Source organism: Salvelinus alpinus, chromosome 15, assembly GCF_045679555.1.
Source record: "Salvelinus alpinus chromosome 15, SLU_Salpinus.1, whole genome shotgun sequence".
In the NCBI taxonomy this organism is placed as follows: Eukaryota; Metazoa; Chordata; class Actinopteri; order Salmoniformes; family Salmonidae; genus Salvelinus; species Salvelinus alpinus.
This window is the reverse complement of record NC_092100.1, coordinates 49,553,927-49,580,476: the sequence shown is the minus strand read 5'-3', so window position 1 is coordinate 49,580,476 and position 26,550 is coordinate 49,553,927. Positions and strand designations below refer to the sequence as shown.

General features: G+C 44.1%; 1 protein-coding gene across 1 annotated transcript in view; it reads left to right on the top strand.

Moving 5' to 3' along the window:
- The window catches only part of ccnd2a (cyclin D2, a), a 213,541-nt gene that overhangs the window by 95,462 nt on the left and 91,529 nt on the right, over positions 1-26,550 (top strand). The gene's annotated exons all lie outside the window — the stretch shown is intronic.

The following is a 26,550-nucleotide window of genomic DNA, read 5'->3' as shown; positions in this document are numbered from 1 at the left end:
ATGTTATAGAGAATCATTGTCAAATAGGTGAGTTTCTGGGTTGGCGCCATGTCTGGTGGGCGTTATGGTAAGGTTATCTTTCCTGTTTCCCCTCTGGTCTCTGTGTCTGTACCCACTGCCCACCGCCTACTGAATGAGGCTCTAGGGGCGTTTTTCAAAGGAAGAAGGAAATGAGTTTTTCCCATGCTCCTGTGCGTCGGGACATTTATCACCCAGATCACTAGGAACTGCAGAGAGGGAGGAAAAAGTGGCTTGGCGTGGGATCTGTCACCAGAGCCTCAACACATATGTCACTGAACTATTCAGCTCTGCCACTGAACTGGGGGACGTTCTGTTTTGACTGCGGGAACCGACATGCAGCACGTCGAGAAATCATCTGGAGGTCATTCACCTGTAATTGTCATCTTAGCATCCTCCCCTTTGTTGACGAATTCGAACGATAAGATGATTATTAAGGTGAAAGTGATAATTAATAGGTCTGCTAGGTCAGCTATCTCTGGTCCAATGATTGGTCTGAGATTAAAATTACAACAACAAAAATCACCAGTACCCTACCTTGGAGGCAAGGATACCCGCATCCCACTACAACAGCTAGAGATGCACTGAAGTGGCTCCCTGGTTCAATTTGCAGATCAATCAAGTTAATGGTTCATAGTCACAGGCAGTTTCACCTTATCTGATGTGGAGAGTATAGGGAAATCACTCCATTCCTTCTGTTCCAGAAATGCAGTCATGATTATGATTATACACTCCAGTGTTTTGACAGGGAAATATTGAGCTGCTTCTGTTCTTAAGTATAGCTACACTACCGGTCAAATGTTTCAGAACACCTACTCATTCAAAGGTTTTTCTTTATTTTTTTTACTATTTTCTACATTGTAGAATAATAGTGAAGACATCAAAACTATGAAATAACACACATGCAATCATGTAGTAACAAAAAAAGTGTTAAACAAATCAAAATATATTTTATATTTGAGATTCTTCAAATAGCCACACTTTGCCTTGATGACAGCTTTGCACACTCTTGGCATTCTCTCAACCAGCTTCATGAGGTAGTTACCTGGAATGTATTTCAATTAACAGGTGTGCCTTCTTAAAAGTTAATTTGTGGAATTTCTTTCCTTCTTAATGCCTTTGAGCTAATCAGTTGTGTTGTGACAAGGTAGGGGGGTATACAGAAGATAGCACTATTTAGTAAAAGACCAAGCTACAGTTCATCATTACTTTAAGACATGAAGGTCAGTCAATACGGAAAATGTCAAGAACTTTGAAAGATTCTTCAAGTGCCGTCGCAAAAACCTGGTGAAACTGGCTCTCATGAGGACTGCCACAGGAATAGAAGACCCAGAGTTACCTCTGCTGCAGAGGATAAGTTCATTAGTTACCAGCCTCAGAAATACAGCCCAAATAAATTATTCACATAGTTTATGTAACAGACACATCTCAACATCAACTGTTCAGAGGAGACTGTGTGAATCAGGCCTTCATGGTTGAATTGCTGCAAAGAAACCACTACTAAAGGACACCAATAATAAGAAGAGACTTGCTTGTCCAAGAAACACAAGCAATGGACATTAGACCAGTGGAAATATGTCCTTTGGTCCTGAGTCCAAATTAGAGATTTTTGGTTCCAACCGCCGTGTCTTTGTGAGACTCGGTGTGGATGAACGGATGATCTCCGCATGTGTGGTTCCCACCGTAAATTATGGAGGAGGAGATGTTATGATGTGGGGGTGCTTTGCTGGTGACACTGTCTGTGATTTATTTAGAATTCAAGGCACACTTCACCAGCATGGCTACCACAGCATTCTGCAGCGTTAAGCCATCCCATCTGGTTTCGGCTTAGTGGTACTATAATTTGTTTTTCAACAGGACAATGACCCAACACACCTCCAGGCTGTATAAGGGCTATTTGACCAAGGAGAGTGATGGAGTGCTGCATCAGATGACCTGGCATCCACAATCCCCCGACCTCAACCAAATTGAGATGGTTTGGGATGAATTGCACCGCAGAGTGAAGGAAAAGCAGCCAACAAGTGCTCAGCATATGTGGGAACTCCTTCAAGACTGTTGGAAAAGCATACCAGGTGAAGCTGGTTCAGAGAATGCCAAGAGTGTGCAAAGCTGTCATCAAGGCAAAGGGTGGCTATTTGAAGAATCTCAAATATAAAATATATTTTGATTTGATTTGTTTTGTTTTTGGTTACTACATGATTCCCTATGTGTTATTTCATAGTTTTGATGTCTTCACTAGACATCCAACTGTACCAGTCTCTAGTGTAGCTAGTAGTTTTAATAATTAGGGTGATAGGAACAGTGTCATCAGTTGTAATGAATGCAATCCAAATGGCTCTCCGTGGACACGTACTGCCTTTTCAAATAGAGTCCAGGTGTCCAAAGGAAAGATCCAATCACGGAAAACACAGGGGTGGAATACGTCATAACTCTGACACAGGAAGTGAGCGTGGCGATCTGCTTGCCAAAGGTACAGTTGTGAATATGAGGGCCAAGAATTTAAGGATATATGAAGGGTGGAGAGGAGCAGGCACGACATCACCTGGGGCCCTCTGGGAGAGGTAGAGCCCGCAGGCTGGACAGGCAGGCAGTCAGTCAAGCACACTTAATGGTACCAATGCCAGCTCCTTTGGGCCCCATTAAAGAAGGACAATGCCTGTGGTACTACTGTACTGTATCAGAAATGCTGACCTTCAGTGGAGATTGAGAAAATGTCATCTAGGAACACTTTATCATTGGATGCACTATATAATTATGTGAAAATATTTAAAACCCTCCTGGCTCTTGATGTATTTTTTTGCTGCATTGTACTCTGATGATATTATAGTAATGATGCATTAATGGTATGTCCAGTGTTTCCTTTGGCCCAGGGGGCGAAACAGCCTGTACATTTAAATTAGTTGGTCCCTCGTCATAATGAGACTACTTTCCTGTCCCTGGGACCTGGGTGGGAACAATGACTAACACGGCACACATTAGTGCAGTGCAGGGTGACCCGTGGGTCACTGGTTACTGCCGGTGCACAAGGCCTGAAATAGTTTCTCTCTCTGAAGTGGACAAAGAAGCACTGGCTGCTGCGGTATCTGTTATTGTTGTGATTACCTGGCTCAAAAGGCAAGCCATTCTCCCTGGACCTCTGGAAACACACTGCGCTCTGCCAAGGGGCCATGATAATCACCAGCCCAGCCCATTCCTGGGTCAACACGCAGGACAGTAGGGGGAATTCCACAGACATCAGCCAGGTAGGGCTATTATTACAAACATCATTAAAACTGTATCATCCTCATTCACTGTAGGCTGCACACATACTGTACACAGGTATACAGTAGGATTGCAATGTCACCATTCGCAATACTGTATATGTAATCGAATTGTTGCATTGTTGCATAGCATGAAAGGAGGAGTACTGTATGAATGGAATGCGTCTAGCCACGAATATGAGTGTAGATCAGTTTGCATCCCCAAACTGTGTTCCTTAACCAGGTATTGAAAGGCACTGTAGGAAATCTTACCCCCTTGTGTCAGGGATCTCTAGCTGTCTGCCAGAATTTTGGGTACGCTCTGAGCTACGCCCTGCCAGAATAAGCACACTAGTTAATGATTCGGAACTCTGGCTTATCTAGGCCATCGAACTCAACAAAAGCTATAATTATCTGCAAAATAAACTCTCCCTCTTGATTGTTAGACAAATAATGCATTAAACAGTTTCAGATAAACTGGATTCTACTCAGTGCTGCTGGCCCCTATAGACTAGAGAAGCCTTTGGCCTACATCTGCTACTGTAGGGACCACTTCACTAGATGCAGGGAGTCTTGCTAGTTAATCAGAAAAGAAACACCTTAGTTAACTAATTGTTATTTGAACACTTGCTTTACGAACATTTCAACATTTTGCCCTATAAAGGTTCCCTGCATATATTTTATTTTTGTATGACTCAGCATTGTACAACTCATGAGGTTTGCTTTATATAGGCCCAGACATTATTTGGGGCTTTTTTTCTGCAGTTTACCTCCCAGTCCTCCCACTCTTGTTGGCCATACACCATGAGGGCCGTGGAAGCCTGGCACTCGCTTGGAGCTCTCAGCCAGGCTTGAGCAGCTGGGATCTGGGAGAGCTCCCTGCAGTTCTACAGTGTGCTGGCAGCCCCCCACCACTCATAATTCTGCCTTTTACTTCCAGCCAGCTCCAGAACACAATACAGAGGAGCCCTGTGCTGCCATACACACACACACACACACACACACACACACACACACACACACACACACACACACACACACACACACACACACACACACACACACACACACACACACACACACACACACACACACATTTTTTCAAATGCAATTCAGAGGAGACCAAAGGCGGAAGAAAGTAGCAGACGCCTCTTAGATGCTCGGCTTGGCTTTGTGTGCCACTTGACACAGACGGTCGTGCACAAGATATCTGTTGTTTATTGTTTATGACAAGACTCCTGACCACACTTCATGCTCTCTTCATCTGCCTGAAAAGGGAACAGTCAAGGGCTTTGAGGCTCCGGATATTAGGAGCAATGAGTGCTGTCTTGCCTATCCATTGAGTGGAGGTGGAGGAGCATGTTAGACCTGTGGTGGTGTTTATTTTATATTCTATCCACTGGTCCAAAGTAACTTCCACGTTGTGCATGTTATTTGCTCAGCTGGAGTACACAGGATGGAGGGGTCTGAGCAGTGTCTTTCCCCAGGGGAGGAGTGTCACAGTGGAGACGCACCTGTAGGTGAGTCTGGTGGGCCTGTCCCTGGCTATACAGGTAGTGGTGAGTGCCTACTCAAACACTCAACTCTGAGCTCCACCCAAACTCTAAAACCTCACCGTTAACAGCTTCTCATTGGCTCGTCCTGGGTCCTCAGCAGTAAAAATAAATTCCTTCCTAATGGCCCATGAAAGCAGTGATTCACCACATATTATTGTTTGAACTGTGGCGAATCTTTCCGCATTACCTCAGCATTGTGCTTAAGAAACCCCTATTCATTTCACACTGACTGGGGTTTATTTTCACGCAATTGGCCTTATACTCGGTTTGATTTATTTTGAGTTCTTGAAAAAAGTGCACTTTTGGTTAATGAAGAGGCCAGCTGGACACTTGTCATGGGTGACGGTGATAAAACATGACGAGTGAGGAGTTGAAAAAGCCTGCCGACTCTGGAGAGGTCAGTGCCCCGCCATGCACCCCCATAAAAGACTCAAAGTAAACAGACTTTGATGGGACTGGGGAGGACTCTGAGACTTGGACTGTGTTCTGGTAAATAATTGCATTCATTGTTCCTGCCACTGTTGGTTATGGTCACAAGCTGTTTGGTAGGCCCCTGTCTGTCTGGTGCTCCCCATGAGCCCAATGTCAGCGTCTCGCCACCGAGGGTAACAACTTGTGCCAGGGGTGAGATGCCAGCTCCCTGACCCGGTGGCCCGAGTCTGACGTGCCGGGGGCGAATGGGTCTGCAGGTCTGTTATTAGGCAGAGGCAGGGCGTGCTGGGCGCATGCATGCTGCTCCACTGTTAAACAAAGATAGTTCAAAGAGCACATTCCTGCCTCTGCCGGGCAGCACTTGCAGTGTCAAAGCTCTAGATAGTTTAATTGTATTGCTGCCCTTTTATCTCCCCTGACTTTGTACAATCTGATTGGAAGCTTTACATTTATAACTCACCATGTGAGTGGCGGTGGGAACGGGCATATGGCAGCGGATTGGTCAGATCACCTGTGCACCTTGGCTAAAGTGAAGAATTCCTTTCAGACAAGCTCTGTGATATGGCGCGTCCACGTTGGATGGCAGTACAGTATCTGGATGTACAGTAATTCCCACACACTGTAAACCTGTCATAGAGGGAATGCCATGCAATAAAAACCAGCAGCGTTGATGACAATGCACAATTTGTCAGATTACCAACGCGAACAGAGTTGAAAATTTGCTTTCGATATCTCAGTACTTCACTAGCCATTTTAGTTAACGTAAAACACAACGTGTGCCAACGTGTCCATCACCTTTCATTACGGCAGCAAATGTTGAAGTATGAGGAAATGTAGGCTGTCACCAAAGAACTCACTCTTTTGGCAGAGTCTCCACAGGAAGTAGTTAATTTGCTCTTTGTTTGCCTTCTGCCTTTGGGACTCCTCCGAGGACTGAGAGAGCAGAGGGCCTCATGGACAGATGCTTCAATATAGAATGTAACATGAGAGCCATTGAGATTTTTTTTTTTAAGTCTCTCTCTCCCTCTCTCTTGTCTCTCTCTCCCTCTCTTTGGTTTCTTCCTCTCTTCTGCCTCTCCAATCTTTAATCTTGTCCAGGAGTTTCTTTGCATTATTGCTCCAAAGTGCACTTTGCCAAACTAGCGTGGGAACTGACCCGGCCCATTCAGAGCTGAATCGTCTGTATTCTGTAATGATGGAACCTCAATGACATCATGTGCGTTTCAGCACATGCTCTGGTAACGGCGCCGTGCGCCTCGTCAAAATACCAGTGGCTAAGCGGAACGTGCGGCAAACTCAGCAATAGAAGTCAGATGCTCTTGGTTTTATTTTTATTTTTTGTCGGCCTGACACTGAGGGGCCCCCACAAGGGCCGGGCCTCGACTGTAAATGTCAGAAAATGAATGCAGGCCTTCGTAACAAAGTGGAATCTGATATAATCCACCCCAGCCACCGCGTTTGATCTGCACCTCAGCGTAACAAGTCTTGAAAGAGTGAAAAGAGCATAGCATATCTAGGAGGTTATGGTATTTTAACTTATAATTTGACGTCATGGCCAATATAGTATTTCCGTGTGTTCATTGACATTATGAAAACTATTGGTCGTAAATTCATGTCTTTCTGTAGGCCTAGGCTTTTTTGGATATCCTGTAAAATGTTTAGGGCCGGGGGGGCCCTATTCAATTTAAACCGGCAAGCAGGTTTCCGGGATGAGTTTGAGTTGATTTGATTTGCGCTTTAGTTTCTCCCCACTTTTTTGTTGTTGTTTCTTAGCCATTTTCAGGCAGCAGTATTCTACAGACTAACTAGACACACACAAGTATAGCAGCAAGAGAACCTGGCATGTTTTACTGCTCGAGTGTTGATCGTGGTCGGGGAGACTTGAACAGTAGCTTCAGCATCTGCACTTTAATGATTGGCGAGTGGCGGACATGTTCGTTTCCTGCCTTTTGAAAGGTCCTTTGAAGCTCCCTCGCTCTAATTGTATCCCCCACCACGCCTCCTATACTTAGCACACTATACTGTATACTGTAGCATGTGTGAACTTCACTGTGAATGTGTGCTCCCGTGGGGACTCGGGATGGGAATGAAATGATGACTGGGTCGTTGTATGGATTGACTCAACACAAGTCAGCAGGGACTGTACTGGTAAAGGTACTTGCTATGAGGATGAACGTCAATCCAAACATTTAGAGCATGTAGCACTTGGCTATTTTTTTCGGGCTCATCTTATGGCCTTCCTCCCCCCGGATGTTTCTGGTAGCGAATGGATTGTAAAAGCGTTCCAAATTACGGGTCTCTTGGAATCAAGATGAGCAAGAACATGCACATTACTTTCACAGATTTAGAAACATGTGGGGACATCTTAGACCAAGTAGAGTATTAAAAAGACTCAAGTATTTGGCTTTTGAAATACAATATGTGTTTTATTTTTTCCACTTGTGGTAGGGCTACTCCTGTGGATAGACACAGGTGTAGCTGTTACCAGAGGGTGTACGTTCATAGGCTACGCACTTTAAGTGTCCTACAGTATTTGCACATTCCGGTAAGACATATAAGACATTATAAAGGCTCATACAGGCTTATAACAAGTCATAAAGCATGTCACCTAAATTCCATTTGAACATGTTCTTTTGAACGCTATTGGAGAATATGTCTGGACCCGAGAAGTTTGGGGGTCTTTGTATTTAAACCATGTCAAAAAGACAAATAAAGTAATCATGTCACTTCGCAAGTATGCTATAGGAAACGTAAACGGACCTCAATGCGCAGGAAGACAATGAAGTCAACGGGCTGTTTTACATTAAGAGAAAATAATCATAAAAATACATTCTGTGTTATTAGCGGTTTGACTGGGCCAAGTACAATTTGCCGTTTGTTTCCCTGAGGGATGAAGGCAGCCAAACAACTGTGCTCCAGACTGAAGCTGAACTGAGTGGGCCACCATTGATACCCGCCTCCATGTGTCCCCCCCCACGGCGGAGAACGGGGCTCAATAGAATACCTCCGCATCACATTTCCTGCTGTGCCTTTCCAAAGGCCCGTATCTCAAATCCATATGCTGCTCATTGCACATTGTCTCTAGAAACCATATAGGTACTGTTCTTTTGCGGGACTGTAATGTGTTACTCAGATTAGATCTGTGGGAGGATCAGATACAGCCCAAATCACAGGGAGACATCATGACATACAACTTAATCCTTTTGGTGTGGGGTAGTAACACATCCATCTATCAATGAATCTGTTATATACATATATGGCTAGATAATTGCTTATCAAACATTTCAATCTGCAACTAGAGAACGGTGGAGGAATGAGGAGGATGGCATCTCACCAATGTACTGACGATTCACAGCCATACACAATGCCTGGTCCAACAGTTTATTTTTGCCTCGAATAAACTTTCTTTCCTCTCACATCCGTGTGTATGCCTCCTCCTCTGGAACAGAGGAACTAGAACATAACGCTGTACCGAACACGTGTAGTGAAACAATGATCTGTACCCTGATCTACTCTATGGGGCTAATGATGTGATTGAGTCAAGATCTGCCCCCCCAACCCCAACCCTGCTCTCCCCGCACACACCAACCAGCCCTTACATCCCCACTTTACCACTTAAATTAAAGTAAGATTACTATCAGTGCTTGCCGAATGTGCCTTTTAGTAAATACAGATCTGTTTCCCTGGCCAATCTGTTAGAGGCACCCTGCTGGGAGGCCCTCAGTAGCCAGTACTCCTTTCCCCTACTTGTTACTAATTGACTGGCCCTGTGGCGGCTAGGCCACTTGGATGGGGAAGCATTGCAGTGATATGCGACCGAGGCGACTGGGTGCCTGATGTGGGAGCCATTAGCGCAGCGCGGCGGTCGGAGGAGAGGCACACGCAGGCTACGCGGCTCGATCAAATAAGGCACAGTGGAGTGCTTCTCATCTGACTAAGTTAAGTGCGGTGACTTGCGGTGACATCGACGACAAAACAAAGCTCTCGGGTTCCCCCCTTCAGGGATGGAGGGACGGAGATGTCTGAACTCCTCTCTGATCCCCCTCTTTCCCTACACGGTCCAATATGCCTCTGCCCCGGTCGCTCCCAACACCACACTCAGCACTCGTGGTATAGCTGTACTTACCATACTGTATAACTCAACTGACTGGTGTACAATAGAAACAGGACCACATGATGTGGAGGTATTTCTCTCTGTTTTGCATTGCATGATGTAATGGAGTGTGAATATTTGAATTTTTTTCAAGACCAATCCAAATCATGTGCAAATGGGTGAAAGAGGGCCTCAGAGTACACTAGGAGAGGTTTGAGCTCTGGGGTGGCCAGGCAGTTAGTTATTATTTTTTTTATATAGCCTCTAGCCCTTGATACAAATAGAACAACAATAGATCTGACTCCTACTGCCAATACTGTATTTCTATTGAGCCACCTGAAGTATGTGGATATGGTCTACTATGCCACCATAGCGATCAAAGGCTACTGAGTGCCCTCTCCTGCTTTCTCATGCTCAGAGGGCTTTATCAGGTGTACAGTGGGAAGGTATTGCAGTGAAGGACCTTCGATGTGTTTCTCCCCCCTGTCTAGACTTTGGCCCCTCTAATGTGTGCCAGCCAGTCAGCTGAGTGAGGGGAAAAGCACTGAAGGTGGTGATGTTGCTCCTTTTGGTCCGTAGAGGAGAGTGGGTTGTGTTTGTTTGGGATCGTGCTCATTTGTTGCACTTTGATCTGGATGTTTGTGCACCGCAAATACAGCAAACATCACAGGCAACCTCTGGATGTCAATGTGACATTTAGAATTCATGTTTTGGGAAAGTTAAATTGAAGTATATGGAAAACAAGTTTGACCTTTACTTTTAGTGGCACTGGATGTGTAACAGCGTTCAAAACCCACACGTGAATGAAGTCTGTTGTTCCAATCACTGTCAGTTTTAGGCCGCTTTAAGCGGCCTTTCACCTTGCTTGTCATGAGCTCCTTTTCTCTCAGGTTATCCTAGCCACATTTGTGTACATGTACAGCAGCAAGCTACAGCATTGACTGCTTAGATGTTGAGTGATCGCAACAGAGAAATGACTGTACGGTAAGTTACGTCACGGCCAGGTGACCGTGATACAGTGTCATAGGGTATTAGCACATGGACAGTGTTTACAGGCTATCATGTAGCTGATGTTGCCTCTCCCGGCTGTACAATACACATGGGAATGACCCTCTGCACTGAATGATCAGGTCTATCTGCAGCTGTTCATAATGACCTTACCACCAAAAATCAATGGGCACAAATACAGAGAGGTGGGAGGCAGGTGGGGGTGGTAACAACAAGGCTTTTCCGAATGTTATCGCATGTCTCACTCTGTCGCTATCAAAATGCACTATCATTCGCTCTCCCCTTTAGACCTGACTTTTTCCACTGACTCAAGTTAAACAGATTAGCCGGGTGGTTTGAGCCCAATGGAAAAATCTCCCTTAACTCCCCAAAACAGAATTTCTCCCACAGTGCCACGGTGGTCTCTTAAATGATTGAAAGATCTATTTGCACTTATTGACCTGAGCTCCTATCCAGATCAGCAGTGAGTGTAGGCTACAAACTGTAAAAGCCAGATGCGACACGTTTCTGATAGAAAGCTTAAGAGTGAGAGAAAGCTCTTCTATCCAGGCTCTATACTGACTGACCCCAGTCAGAGTTAGCGAGTTGTTTTTCCTGGAGAGGATCTGATATGTGTCGCCCAAGGACAGGACAGCACGGCTCAGCAGATGTGACAGATCTGTAGCGCCGGTCACAGCAGTCCTGTGCCAGTCCCACCTGGCAGGCAGGCAGGCCATAGTGGCTGACTGGCATTTGGAGCTCGCCTGGCACCACTACCCACCCTGCCATCTTTGAAACAATTTTTTTTAGGATTCAATTTTCCTCTCCTCCTGGCCTTATATTGTTTCCCCCCGTTGCCGTGGTACATGCAAATGGGGACCGAGGTATGCACCCGGTTATCTCTCTGCTGGAAACGCTGTGCCCTTGTTGCTTCATATAGCTCGACTCTAGTGCACCAGCCATTGATAAGGCTTATGTCTCCGATAGCTAGCGCGCTTTCAAGTCCCCTTCACAAAACAGCCGGCTCCCTTTGATGTTGTTTTCCCAAGCCAAGGACAGGCAGGCAGGCCTCCCCACACTGCAGGACCAAACTGGCTAATCAGTAATCGCTAACTTGCTGAGCCCAGCAGTCCTTCAGATGGGCAGACTTTTTACACCCCTTCTCCTTCTGTTTCTTCTTCTTTCCTCCAGGATGCTTTTCTTGTGGTTTTGGGGATTTGAAAAGGGAAAGTGTTGCTGTCAGAGAGGCGCCGTGGGAGGATTGTTTGACTGAAGGGTCTTTCTGCCTCGCTGTCCTCCTTTCTTGTCACTCCTTCTTCTTCTCTGCCGCCGCCACCTGCCCACCTCCTCTTTTTTTGTCTCTTCTTTTGCTCCTCTCTTCTCTGCTCTTTCTTGTCCAGCCATGGGGCAACTGTTGGTCCTCTGCCTGGCTGATGAGGGGCGCCAGTGGGGGACACCAGGGACAGGGGGACATAATCGTGCCACAGACACATGGCACTGTATTAAAACATTAGTACCACTTTATGACTTTATTTAGCACATGCCAAAGAAAATTGATTAGGTGACAGAGACAGAACAAAAGAGGAATCATCCTCATGAGTAACTTTGTCTCTTTGAGGCCAATCATGGCCATCCATGTCTGAACACTGGATGTCTCACCCTGTTGTTGCTTAACGTAACAGTGTCCCTTTTTCATAGATGCCACATCTAACTACACTGAACAAAAATATAAAACCCACATAAAGCAATTTCAAGGATTTTGCAGTTCGTATAAGGAAATCAGTGAATTGAAACAAATACATTTGTTGCTGGATATTGGCGGGAACTGGACACGTCAATCCAGAGCATCCCAAACATGCTCAATGAGTGACATGTCTGGTGAGTATGCAGGCCATGGAAGAACTGGGGCATTTTTAGCTTCCAGGAATTGTGTACAGATCCTTGTGACATAGGGCTGGGCATTATCATGCTGAAACATGATGTGATGGCGGCAGATGAATGGCATGACAATGGGCCTTAGGATCTCGTCACGGTATCTCTGTGCATTCAAATTGCAATTGATAAAATGCAATTGCGTTTTCATTGTCAGTAGCTTATGCCTGCCCATCCATAACCCCACTGCCCACATGGGGCACTTTGTTCTTAACATTGAAATCAGCACACCACTTGCCCACACAACCCTATACACTCTGTCTGCCATCTGCCTGCTACAGTTGAAACCGGGATTCATCCGTGAAGAGCACACTTCTCCAGTGTGCCAGTGGCCATCAAAGGTGAGTATTTGCCCACTGAAGTCTGTTACGACGCTGAACTGCAGTCAGGTCAAGACCCTTGTGAGGATGACGGGTACGCAGATGAGCTTCCCTGAGACGGTTTCTGACAGTTTTTGCAGAGATTCTTCAGTTGTGCAAACCCATAGTTTCATCAGCTGTCCGGGTGGCTGGTCTCAGACGATTCCGCAGGTGAAGAAGATGGATGTGGAGGTCCATGGCTGGCATGGTTACACATGGTCTGTGGTTGTGAGGCCGGTTGGACATACTACTAAATTCTCTAAAACAACTTTTAGTGGATAAATGAACATTTAATTATCTGTGAGAGCTCAGCAATAGAACTTAAATGGTACATGTTTAGGGGATCAAGAGAGAAAAAATGCAATAGGCCTAATCAAAATCAATCAAAGATGGTATTGCTGTGATGGAAAAGAATGTGAGTCCAGTCATCATGTGAGTCCAATCTCTTAAATCAAAGGTCCCGTCTGAAAAAGTGCCAGGCCTTCAGTCTGCTTAGCTCAGCATGAGTAATGACTCAAATTCCTCACAAGGCTCCATATTTTTAACATCAACTAATTGCCACCCTTCTGACTGCCTTATGCTTTCTGCAAATGGGTAAACAGTGTTATTATTGGCGTGTTATTATTGTTTTTCCTGGGGCTTGTACAAGCCCTGTGAGCCCTGTGATCTGTGGTGACAGTGGAGGCTGTTGACGTGTGTGTTGCGTGGCGCGGCGTGGTGTGTGACGCAACACCGTATCATGGTCAGAGAGAAGAGGCAGGGCCGTGTCAGGAAGTGCGGTCCAGTTGGTTTGTGCCTGTCTGCCCGAGCTCAGCCAGTACCAGGCCCTCTCTCCTCTCCCTGAAAACACTGACCCACATGTTGAACCTGCCCCCACGGTTGAATGAGGGTCAAAGGAGAGTTCTGGAAGCAGGAATCTGTTTGTAGTCCTTGCCAGAGGCAAACTGCAAGTCAGCAGCCTTGGGCAAAGGACAGCTAGGCTACGCTCCCTTTAAAAAGATGGAAACAATGATGCTATGAGTGTGAAGGTGCTTGTTTATAAGTGTCTGAAGTTATATCAAATTGTAACTATTGATCCGGCACTAGCTATGTGGAGCCAGTGTGTTTTTGTCCTAGACTTTCTGTAGACTTTCAGAATCATGCATGTAAATGATAGCACAATCCATAATTCATAGTTTCTATTTTGATTCCTCCCTGACATTTCAGCTATCCCCTCAGAATCTCTGCTGGAGGAACACTGAGGGAGTTCACACTGTTTGACGATTCCCAAGCAATGTTGGGTTATTATTCTCCCTTTTCTCTCCATCACATTCCTGAATAATGAATATAAATCCACTTGCCCAATTTCTGTCAAATTCAAAACACTTGCTGTTGCTATACAACAAGTCAATTCACCATGATTGATAACGTCCCTTGCCTAAACTAAATATCAACAATACTGTGTTCCCTTGCCGTTACGTAAGTGAAGAGAGAGCCAAAGTCAAATATGTTACTTATTGTGCTTATAGGGAGATTTTCTCACAATTTCATTTGATGGGCTTCTTACAGTATTTATTTTGTGGTTGTCATTTGCATTGCGTTTTCAATCTTCAGCCTTGGATGGAGAATCTCCCACCTCATTGTTATAAGAGAATGGAAATAACTAACTTCCTTTCCCCTCTGCACCTCTACTCCTACAGTACCACCTCTTCTTTTGATTTCTTTTCCGTATCATTTTGTATATCAGACTATGTAAAATCCCCACATCAGTCAATTGGGAAGTATGTCTCAGCTATTGTAAGTGTGTCTTAAGGGCATGTGAGAAGATCCATGGCCCAGTTCCTTTCTAGAGCATATCATTCAGTATGGTATTTGGTCTTGACTGTAATTATGTTACCGTAACGGTATGCTTCAAACCCATCTCCCCTGAACTGGGCCATAGGCAGACCCAGCTGCATGATGGGGGCAGGAAATGACCTCATTATGAGGGAATGTGTTATCACTTTTTTTCAAAATTAGAAACTTATATCTGAAAATGTAGCTACTCTCTTACCCGTATACATGTATGAATGCTTCACGGCAGACTGGAACCATTTAACTCTGTTCTGTTTGTAGCTACATCTTGTTTGGCCAGCTTTGTATCAAGTCACTCCGGTTCACACTGACCATGGCGTGTGCAGAAAGTAGCCCATCACTTTTTCCAACTGATCTGTTGATAGTGCCTGCTAAATTCAGGGCATCAATATTGTTGAGAAAAGTAGGAACATTTTTGTAGTTCTCGATGGCTAACGTTATGCCTTTCAAAAACGGCGCTATAGACAGGACTGTCAACACATACTGAACAGCTCACGTTATAGACAGAAGCATGCTACATGGCAGACCAATCCAAACTCATCTCCCGGCATGTCCAGCCTATACATTAGCTCAGCCAATCATGGCTAGCGGCAAGGTTCCTGCCTTTTTCCGTGGCTAAACCAATTAGGCTCGTAATTTAACAATTTTATTTGATTTATGGATGGGATACAAGTTTGTTATTAAGGCACATGAAAGTTAATATGTTCCAGAAGGCATTTCTGCAAAAAAAGCATTTTGATGTTTATGTTCAAATGCCGCTCCTGTGAATTGTATTTTTGTTTAATTTAACCTTTATCTAACTGGGCAAGTCAGTTAAGAACAAATTCTTATTTACAATGACGGCCTACCCCGGTCAAACCCTAACCCGGACGACGCTGGGGCAATTGTGTGCCTCTTTATTGGACTCCCAATCACAGCTGGTTGTGATACAGCCCAGGATTGAACCAGGGTCTGTAGTGACGCCTCTAGCACTGAGATGCAGTGCCTTAGACTGCTGCGCCACTCGGAAGTAGTGACGTGCGACATATGCCTAGTTTCCTAAAAAGAGTCACAAATGGCATCCATGATTTCATCTGACTCTTAGAAGTAGATCAAGGGCTTCATTGCTGAAGTATGCTTTTAAACCATAATTGAGAAAGAATTCATTGAAGTTGGAATATTTGTGACATTTTGGCCTTACCAGGACTCTTTTAAGACTCCATAATGTTTCATCTGTAGGTGTTACAAAGCATACATCGGTGTCACATGAAGCTTTACCGCATGCTCTGTGATATGAGTAGTATTTTGATTTCAATAACAATTTTCTTACCTAAATTTTATTCATATAAAAAAAATATAAACATCAATATTGTAAAGAAAATAGTTTTTGATTTGGCTAATATTTATATATATATATATATACAGTATATATATATATATATATATATATATATATATATATATATATATATATATATATATATATATACAGTTGAAGTCGGAAGTTTACATACACTTAGGTTGGAATCATTAAAACTTGTTTTTCAACCACTCCACAAATTTGTTATTAGCAAACTATAGTTTTGGCAAGTCGGTTAGGACATCTACTTTGTGCATGACACAAGTAATTAATACTTATTTTCCACCATAATTTGCAAATAAATTCATTACAAATCCTACAATGTGATTTTCTGGATTTTTTTTTCTCATTTTGTCTGTCATAGTTGAAGTGTACCTATGATGAAAATTACAGGCCTCTCTCATCTTTTTAAGTGGGAGAACTTGAACAATTGGTGGCTGACTAAATACATTTTTGCCCCACTGTAAGTAAATGGAGGGCTTAGTTACATTGCCCACTATCTCAATTTTTACGTATAAAATGGGTCATAACTTTAAAACTAGTGGAGATCCCACTCTGGAACTTTGACATGCCCCTAGAGTATGTTATGTTCAACATTTTGCCACATCAAAACATTTATATTTTACAAAATAAAATTGTAATTGAAATCAGATAACTACTCATTACACATTGCAAGAGGTACTGTAACACTTCATATGACACACATATTGGCTTTGTAGCACCTACCGATAAGTACAAAATGTCACATTTGAATTATTTCTTAATTGTGCTTGAAGATACAAATGACCCAAAATCCTTCCTCGAAAGGACCCTTTTGTGGATTACATTTCATAAATACAACACAGCTTTTTTTGGTTCTAGTTTCATGAGGAATCCCTCTAACACTTCCAGACTGCGCTTGTGTGTGTGTGTGTGTGTGTGTGTGTGTGTGTGTGTGTGTGTGTGTGTGTGTGTGTGTGTGTGTGTGTGTGTGTGTGTGTGTGTGTGTGTGTGTGTGTGTGTGTGTGTGTGTGTGTGTGTGTGTGTGTGTGTGTGTGTGTGTGTGCATGCGTGTGCATGCGTGTGCATGCGTGTGCATGCATACTTATGTCTTGGGCTCTCAGGTCTGGGGGGCTCTTCCGGCCCCCAGGTTTGGAGGTCAGTCTTTTCCACCCTGTTCCACTGCATAGACCCCATAGACCCCACTGCTGAATAACCTGAAGCAGATGGTACCGGTTACAGACACAGGCCGGCTTGTTTTCCTTTGTTTCAGTTGAACCCTGCCTGCCGGTAGGTAGGTAGCGAGAGGATAGGAAGCTCAGAGCAGAGGTCTGGGTCTGGGCCTGGACTGGGGTTCTGTGGAGGCTATTGAGACATTCATGAAGGATGGCTCACATCAGGAGAACACCGCAGTCAGCTTATCAGCTGTTAGGATCAGCTGCTCCAATATCCTGCTTGGCCAACGATACTGTTGAGTTACCTGGGAGTTGGGTTTTAGTGTTATTTTTCAGGGATGGATTGAATACTTCACTCTTCAGCATGAGAGGGAGTAAGAATCCTGGTATTGTATGGTCATTCATTGGGTGGGTGGTGTTGGCAGGGACTCTTGGTGGAACTGTTGTAATGTATGGCCTGTGCGTGACGATGGATGGGAATGTTCGGCTCAGGGAAGCAGGAATGTCAGAGACATGGAAACTTAAGACATATGATACGAAACCCCACTGTTCTGCCTCTCTCGATACCCTCTCTATATTAAAACAGTGGCTAGTACAGTTTTCACAAGATCTCAGACTTTTTAAGGAAAACTATGTAATGTATGATTATACAGTTGAAGTCGGAAGTTTACATACTCCAACTGTACGTTGGAGTCATTAAAACCTGTTTTTCAACCACTCCACAGCCTCCTTGAAGGGGGAGTGGCATTGTCGTGCCCTCTGCACGACTGTGTTGGTGTGTGTGGATCAGGATAATTCCTTAGGGATGTGGACACCAAGGAACTTGAAGCTCTCTACCCGCTCCACTACAGCCCCGTCGATGTGAATGGGGGCGTGCTCGGCCCTCCGGTTCCTTCGTTTCCTGTAGTCCACGATCGGCTCCTTTGTCTTGCTGACATTGAGGGAGAGATTGTTGTCCTGACACCACACTGCCAGGCCTCTGACCTCCCAATAGGCTGGCCTTCCACTGTCGTTTCGTCAGGAGTAGTGCGGCCACGCAGTCATGGGTGAACAGGCAGTATAGGAAGGGACTAAGCACGCACTCCTGAGGGGCACCCGTGTTGAGGGTCAGCGTGGTGGATGTGTTGCCTACCCTCACCACCTGGGGGCAGCCCGTCAGGATATCCAGGATTCATTAACAGCATTCTCACATAGGTGTTTCTCTTGTCCAGGTGGGAGACGGCAGTGTGGAGTGCAATGAAGATTGCGTCAACTGTGCATCAGTTGGGGCAGTATGCGAATTGAAGTGGGTCCAGGGTGTCTGGAATGATGGGGTTTCATGGCTACAGATGTGAGTGCTATGTGGCGATAGTCATTTAAACAGGTTACCTTGGCGTTCTTGGGCACAGGGGAAGTGGTAGTCTGCTTGAAACATGTAGATATTACAGACTGGGTCAGGAAGAGGTTGAAAATGTCAGTGAAGACACTTGCCAGCTGGTCAGCACATACTCTGAGTATGCGTCCTGGTAATCCGCCCTGCGTCCTTATGAATGTTAACCTGTTTAAAGGTCTTACTCACATCGGCTACGGAGAGCGTGATCACACAGTCATCCGGAATGGCTGGTGTATGGTTCAGTGTTGCTTGCCTCGAATTGAGCATCTGGTAGGCACTGTGCAGCTCGCGGCTGGGTTTCCCTTTGTAATCAGTGATAGTTTGCGAGCCCTGCCACAGCCGACGAGTGTCAGAGCCAGCGTAGTAGGATTCGATCTTGGTCCTGTATTGATGCTTTGTCTGTTTGATGGCTCATCTGAGGTCGTAGCAGGATTTCTTATAAGCATCTGGATCAGTGTCCCATTCCTTGAAAGCGGCAGCTTCAGCACAGTATGGATGTTGCTTGTAATCCATGGCTTCTGGTTGGGATATCTACGTACGGTCACTGTGGGGATGACGTTGTCAATGCACTTATTAATGAAGCTGGTAACTGATATGGTAAACTCCTCAATGCCATCGGATGAATCGCGGAACATATTCCAGTCTGTGCTAGCGAAACAGTCCTGTAGCTTAGCATCTGCTTCATCGGACCAAATCCGTATTGAGCACGCATCACTGGTACTTTCTGTTTGAGTTTTTTCTTGCAAGCAGGAATCAGGAGGATGGAGTTATGGTTAGACTTGCTAAATGGAGGGCGAGGGAGAGCTTTGTATGCGTTTCTGTGTGTGGACTAAGGTAATCTAGAGTTTTGTCTCCTCTAGTTGCACAAGTGACATGCTGGTAGAAATTAGGTAAAACGGATTTCAGTTCCCTGCATTAAAATCACCGGCCACTAGGAGCGCCGCCTCTCGATGAGCATTTTCTTGTTTGCTTATGGCCCTATTCAGCTCATTGAGTGTGATCTTAGTGCCAGCATCGGTTTGCGTTGATAAATAGACAGCTACAAAAAATATAGATGAAAACTCTCTCGGTAAATAGTATGGTCTGCAGCTTATCATAAGGTATTCTATCTCAGGCGAGCAAAACCTTGAGACTTCCTTAAAATTAGAGATTGCTCACCAGCTGTTGTTAACAAAGAGACACACCCCTCCCCCTTAACCTTACCCGATGCTGCCATACAGTCTTGACGATGCATAGAAAAATCAGCTAGATGTATATTATCCATGTCGTTGTTCAGCCACGACTCCGAGAATCATAGCATATTACAGTTCTTCAAGTTCCATTGATAGGATGGAGCTCATCCAGTTTTTTATTCAGTGATTGTACATTCGCCAATAGGTCATTAGCTGGCACAGCCACAAAGTCATAAAATCTGATTTTAAACCTAACCTTAACCACACTGTTAACCCTATTGCCTAACCTTAAATTAAGACCAAAAGTAAAATATATGTTTTCATTAGTTTTTAAGATATAGACAATTTTGACTTTGCAGCTGGCCCATCTACAGTAGCTGAAATCACACAGTTCTGCCTCCAGGGCAAAATTCATGTCAATAAATATCAACCTGTAAATAAAATGATGCTGACATCTCAAATATAATTCCCCTCCAGAAATGAGCCCAATAACATATTGATCCATATTATCAGGCATGTGTGTTATTTAGCAATATGCATCATCACCTAATGTAGCCCACTTGATGCAGCATATGAATAAATAGTCTGAGGGTTGCCCATCTGCATTTACCCTATTGGGCTAATCATTAGCTTGATCACAAACTCTAAAGTCTAAACATTAGGCTACCGTGATGCTAGTTAGCAACATATTGATGACTTGAATGTCCCCAAAAAACATTGCACTGACACTCAGCCAACTAAGGATGATGTACTGTGAATATACTGTAGGCCTACCTGTTACACCTGACACTGTTACATTTAGCCCTGGTGTTCCCTATGCATTGAACACCATTGAACATCATTGGCTCCATTGGCAAGCACTACAGCGCATAAACCGTGCCACTGATAAAAACAAAATGCTATTTTACAGTAAACAAATTGACAAAAGACTTTCAGCACACTTATAGGGAAGGACATTCAACAAGCACAGAACAAATGACTGATGATTGGCTGAGAGAAATTTATGTTAAAAAGATTGGGGGGGCTGTTTTGTTAGACTTCAGTGTGACTTTTGACATTATCGATCATAGTCTGCTGCTGGCAAAACTTATGTGTTATGTCTTTACACCCCCTGCTATATTGTGGATAAAGAGTTACGTGTCTAACAGAACACAGAGGGTGTTCTTTAATAGAAGCCTCTCCAACATAATCCAGGTAGAATCATGAATTCCCCAAGGCAGCTGTATAGGCCCCTTACTTTTTTCAATCTTTACTAACGACATGCCACTGGCTTTATGTCTACGTATGCAGATGACATAACACTATACACGTCAGCTACTACAGCGACTGAAATTACTGGAACACTTAACAAAGAGTTGCAGTTAGTTTCACAGTGGGTGGCAAGGAACAAGTTAGTCCTAAATATTTCTAAAACTAAAAGCATTGTATTTGGGACAAATCATTCACTAAACCTCAACTAAATCTTGTAATAAATAATGTTGAAATTGAGCAAGTTGAGGTGACTAAACTGTTTGGAGTTACCCTGGATTGTAAACTGTCATGGTCAAAACATATTGATACAACAGTAGCTAAGATGGGGAGAAGTCTGTCCATAATAAAGCGATGCTCTACCTTCTTAACAGTACTATCAACAAGGCAGGTCCTACAGGCCCTAGTTTTGTTGCACCTGGACTACTGTTCAGTCGGGTGGTCAGGTGCCACAAAAAGTGACTTAGGAAAATTGCAATTGGCTTAGAATCAGGCAGCATGGCTGGCCCTTGGATGTACACAGAGAGCTAACATTAATAATATGCATGTCAGTCTCTCCTGGCTCAAAGTGGAGGAGAGATTGACTTCATTACTACTTTTATTTGTGAGAGGTTGAATGCACCGAGCTGTCTGTTTTGTCTGTACAGCTCGTACACCCATGCATACCGCACAAGACATGCCACAAGAGGTCTCTTCACAGTCCCCAAGTCCAGAACAGGCTATGGGAGGCACACAGTACTACTTAGAGGCATGACTACATGGAACTTTATTCCACATCAAGTAACTGATGCAAGCAGTAAAGTTATATTTTAAAAAACAGATAAAAATCACCCTTATGGAACAGCGGGGACTGTGAAGCAACACAAACATAGGCACAGACACATTTGGAACATAGTTGCTGGGTCTTGGACCCAGTAGATCTGAGACAGAAAGGAAATGACTATAAACTATAGGCAGTCCCTCTATCTACACTTCAGTTCTTTACCTGTGTGTAATCTATGTACTGTACTGTTTTACAGAAACGTCAAACTCTAGTGATGCATTCCATGCTGCCAGGCTGCCACCCTGGCATGGACTTGTCATGTTTTTCATGGAGGAAACCGGCCAGCCGGGCGGTCACGTTCTCGTTTGAAGCACTTTATTCACACTGATAAGTGGCCCCCCAGCCGTGTCGGTAGTGGAGTGGCCATTCCTGAGCAAACAGCAGTGTTACAGGGTGCCAGCGGAAATAACACCAACGCTGCCGCTGATAAGATTAGACTGGCCGTCATCTTTATCTGGCCTAGCTGGCCCCGGCCAAACGCTGAGCCCTGTCCGGGGGGCAGAGGAGAGAGAGGACACAGCCCCAGCCTCCTCCAGCCCCACCACCACCATCCATCTCTCCACCATACTAGCACACTGCTCTGCCTGTCATGTGAGAATTATTATTAGCGGTGGAGAGCATGAGGGGGATTTAAAGGGGGTACTGGCAGTGAGGGCTATATCAGACAGTCAGAGAGGTTGGGATGACAGACCAAGTGACCTGGTTTTCATGCAACGGAGAGCGATAAAAGAGATCGAGATATGAGCGGTGATTACGTGACAGGCTCTCAGACAGTCATGTTGATACGAGCCTTGTGATTTCCATGTCCTATATTGAAGACTTAATTGTGGGATTTCTGTCATCTCAAAGATCAGTCTGACATCGTAATCGAAGTATTGACAGCTACTGTACGATAGCCAGATTGTGTGCTCTGTATTTTATTATATTCTGTTATTTATCATATCGTAAAACCTTTATTTTGTTTCATTTCTCTGTTTGTCAGGACTCATAGTTCATCTTCAAGGTTATTACTGGTAATAACAAGGGAATGTTAAAACCATTTTAGACTCTCTCAAGATCTATCATACTCTCACCAAGCTATAAATACTTGCCTAAATACCATGATTGATCAAACACTCTGATTTTGAACCTACACTGTCGGTAGGCTGAAAGATTGTTCTTCTTTTTTTCCATTGAATGTACATTATGCTTATAAAATGACATTACCAGAAAGAGCAGGTTTCACTATGAGCTATTTCATGTGAAGAAAGTCATTTTGTGACTTTCCCCACCTATGGGGCTGTATTTATCTCCTCATAAGGTAATTTGTAAATTCATTTAGGCCAGAAAGGTGTTATGACATGGAATGTATTTTCATGTTTTTAAAATTTAAATTCACTGAAGTAGAGGCAGTATTTGCGTGTCGCTGTACTTCTGGAGAGATGTGATAGATATGTTGAGCCTACAGTATAAAAATGGTGAGCCAAACAGATTTTTCACTTAAATGGCTGAATATTGGAAACACTTGAATGACATGACAGCAACCAAGACATGTACGTATGTAGTGTAATGTAGAGAAAGTGTTTTCTCTAGTAATACCTAGAAAGCGCCCCACCAAGGACTGTTGTCCCCCGCCTAAACATGTTTGCCTATTAAGTCATTTTAATGAATAAAATCGCTGTTGCGAACCCTAGTGTTTCAGTTGGTGGCCTACGTATTTAGTATTTAATGCCTAACAACCCGTTCCCTTTTCCTTCTGCCATATAGACTCATTATATGTCTCATTTACTGAGCACATTACTACTCACACTCTTATTAACATGAGAACATCCTGGACACACTGTTTTTTGTTTTTATTCTAAGCCTTGTTTATCGGTGGCTCTGTGGTGAAGCATAGCTCAGAAGTGGCACATGCACAGACACGCACTCAGCACGCTCTATACCGCATGCTCTTGTGTTCAATGGTTATGACGAGGAAGATGACATTTGTAAAAAGAGAAGTTATGGTTTGAATCGTGCCAGTAAACCTCATGGTCTGCTTATTTGACATATGAATAAAAGTAGTAGCATTGATCACAAACCATTTACAATCATTTTACACCTGATAAACGTGCATGTATCTGCTGTATATCATGAGTGATATCTAGGCTATATCATAAACTCCCCTAAACCTACATTTTATATGACTGATTTCATGAATAGGAATGAAACTGAACTCATGTGTGATTATGTCGAGAGGTATGGTAGTACTATAGCAGAGCAGCTGTTTGAAGGACCAGCACTTCTGCTGCAGCTGCTGCCACTGGTGGTAAAGCAGTGTCCAACAGCAGCCTCCTCTAACCCCAGTTTCCCATAGAGGGCGCAAGCAAGGCTTGCAGCTCCAATGAGCTGCAGACTCTATTGAACGCTGCCAGGGCTACCTGGACAGACACAGATAGACAGAGGAGCAGAGCTGCTCTTGTTTGCTGAGTTAGGAAGTAGATACTGTACTACAGCTCAGATACACAGACCTGTGCAGGGGCAGGGACAGGGGAGGAGCAGGGCGTGGGGCAACGGCAAGGGTGTAGCTCACACTTCTCCTCATGACAGAGTCCTTACCTTTTTAATTTCCTTCTCATCATCTGAGTCAGCGTCACTGAAGACATCCTGTTTGCTAGAATAGGGGAGTGGCATGATGTATCGTAACTATAACAACATCATTGTTTTTCAGCTATTGATCCTTCAATTCAAAGTCCCATTAACCAGCTCTGCAAACGTTATATAGTCAAAATATGGAGTTTCGTAGAGCAACTGTCATCATTACTGCCGTTATGCACGATATGTACTTCCAGAAAAGGTCGAATTTAAAAGTATTGTTTTTGACCAAGTGCGCATGTGCCAAATCCACCTTCGGGCATTTTCAATAAAATCACTCATTACTGCCACATTCAGGTCGGCTGATCCAGCAGCAGTACAGTATCCCGAAAGATCATTGATTTCATTTTTATTTAGACCTTTTTTAGAAGTTCATACCGTGCGGAACGGCAGTAATTATGATAGTTGCTCTGCAAAACTCCATATTTTGGTGAGTACCGAACGGATTTTGACATGATAAAGTTTGCAGAGCTGGTTAATGGGACTTTGAATTCAAGGATCCTGGGTGTCAGAAGAGATCTCGTCTCAGGTCTGGTTCACCCATAGCCCACACATTGTTTTTGAATCAGAATAGTGCACCACGGTCATAACTCTACATCAGTTTTTTGTTGACTGTGTTGCAATGGAATCAGACAAAGTACAGTAGCTACAGTATTCATTACTTCCCAACTTCCTCAGTGATAGCCACTGAACCACCACACTATTCCAGCATCGCCTTCATTACTGGGGGATGCCCCTCATTACTGTATCATAATCCACAAACAAGCCCAAAACTGGACAGAGTTCAATCAATCAATTATATAATTCACCTTTCCTTTCTCAATTACTATACATTGTCCATCAGCTGTGGGTGGCACTGATCCCAATGAATTTCCCATCATTCCTAACATGGCAATGATCAACCAATCACATGGGAATGACTCCTACTGTCATTTGCGCTCGTTTTTTGCCTGGCAACAGTTAAAGTTTAGTCAGATCTCCCTGAGTGAAGGCAGCATGGCTGGAGTGGAGCTGAGTTCTTGCAAGGACATTCCACTCAGACTAATCACAGGCTTTTTCGGGCTAAACTGAGAGAAAAATAGAACCAGGGAACCAGTGGAATTTTAAGAAAAGAAAGTAATTTGGAGAATGTTGCTTTGTCCCAGTGTGTTAATCCGCCTTGGTATTAAAAGGGAAACTAGTTTTTTATTCAACTACCTCTCCAGCCCAGAATCTCTCCATTAGTAATGACATTTAGGCTCAAACATTAAGGTCTGTGTTCTAAAAGTGGACTTTAGGGAACAGATCAGTGGCGCATTCCATTTTTTTGCTCAACTTCCTCTATTTTAAAGTTCTACTTTCTACCGAACATGAATGAGTGGAATCTGAAAGTACAAGTATGACCCGACCTCAACTCCATTCATTAGTGTCACAGACCCATTTCTCTGCTTAGAGTCCTATATGAAGCAATTTCACTCAATCTCATTGTTTGTACAGGCCTACGGTGTATCATCACATGATTTCAACACCCAGACTGGAGACTGCATTTGCTTCCATATATAACCCCTTATAATAGGTCACTTATGGAATTATACATATTGCAATTCGTGGATCCATATCTTCGGTTGACAATTGCGGTTACTGACAGCCGATGCTGATTAATATAACAAACTTATGATGGTAGGATTTCTTCCATAATAGTTTACGCATGGTTGCCCCAGTCATGTAGACCCTTTATTGGAGCATTAGAATAGATACAGACAAATAGGAACACTGTGTTTTGAGAAGCCTCAGAACTGTGTATGGTCTGCTGACTGATATGTCTGAATGTGGAAGTAGACATTCAAGACAATGTACATTTGTAATGCTGCAGGACCATGCTGTGGAAGTGTCCCCACTAGGGAACAGGTGCCAGGTGTTTCATAACATAGTGTTCTCCTCTCATTTGCATAGACCGATGTTTAAAGGTCCGGTTGTCACATCTGCTTGACACTTTGTCCCTCATATTGGAATTTGTGTGTGTGTGTGTGTGTGTGTGTGTGTGTGTGTGTGTGTGTGTGTGTGTGTGTGTGTGTGTGTGTGTGTGTGTGTGTGTGTGTGTGTGTGTGTGTGTGTGTGTGTGTGTGTGTGTGTGTGTGTGTGTGTGTGTGTGTGTCCCTTTGTTTGTTTGGTGAGCGCCTTCATTCATGTTGGAGCTCTGTATCTATCTAGCTGTAGGGTTGTGTGTGGCGCCCTGCAGAGGGGGCCAGTTCCGGGTCGGTGGGGGTGAGCAGAGCAGTGTGGGGGGGAGGGAAGGAGGGGGTTGGTTAGGGTTATCAATGGCTCACAGCTGCATGACTGAGTTGTCAGCACAGACAGCTGAAATTATTCAAATAAACTGCAAGTGATGCTCCATTTTATC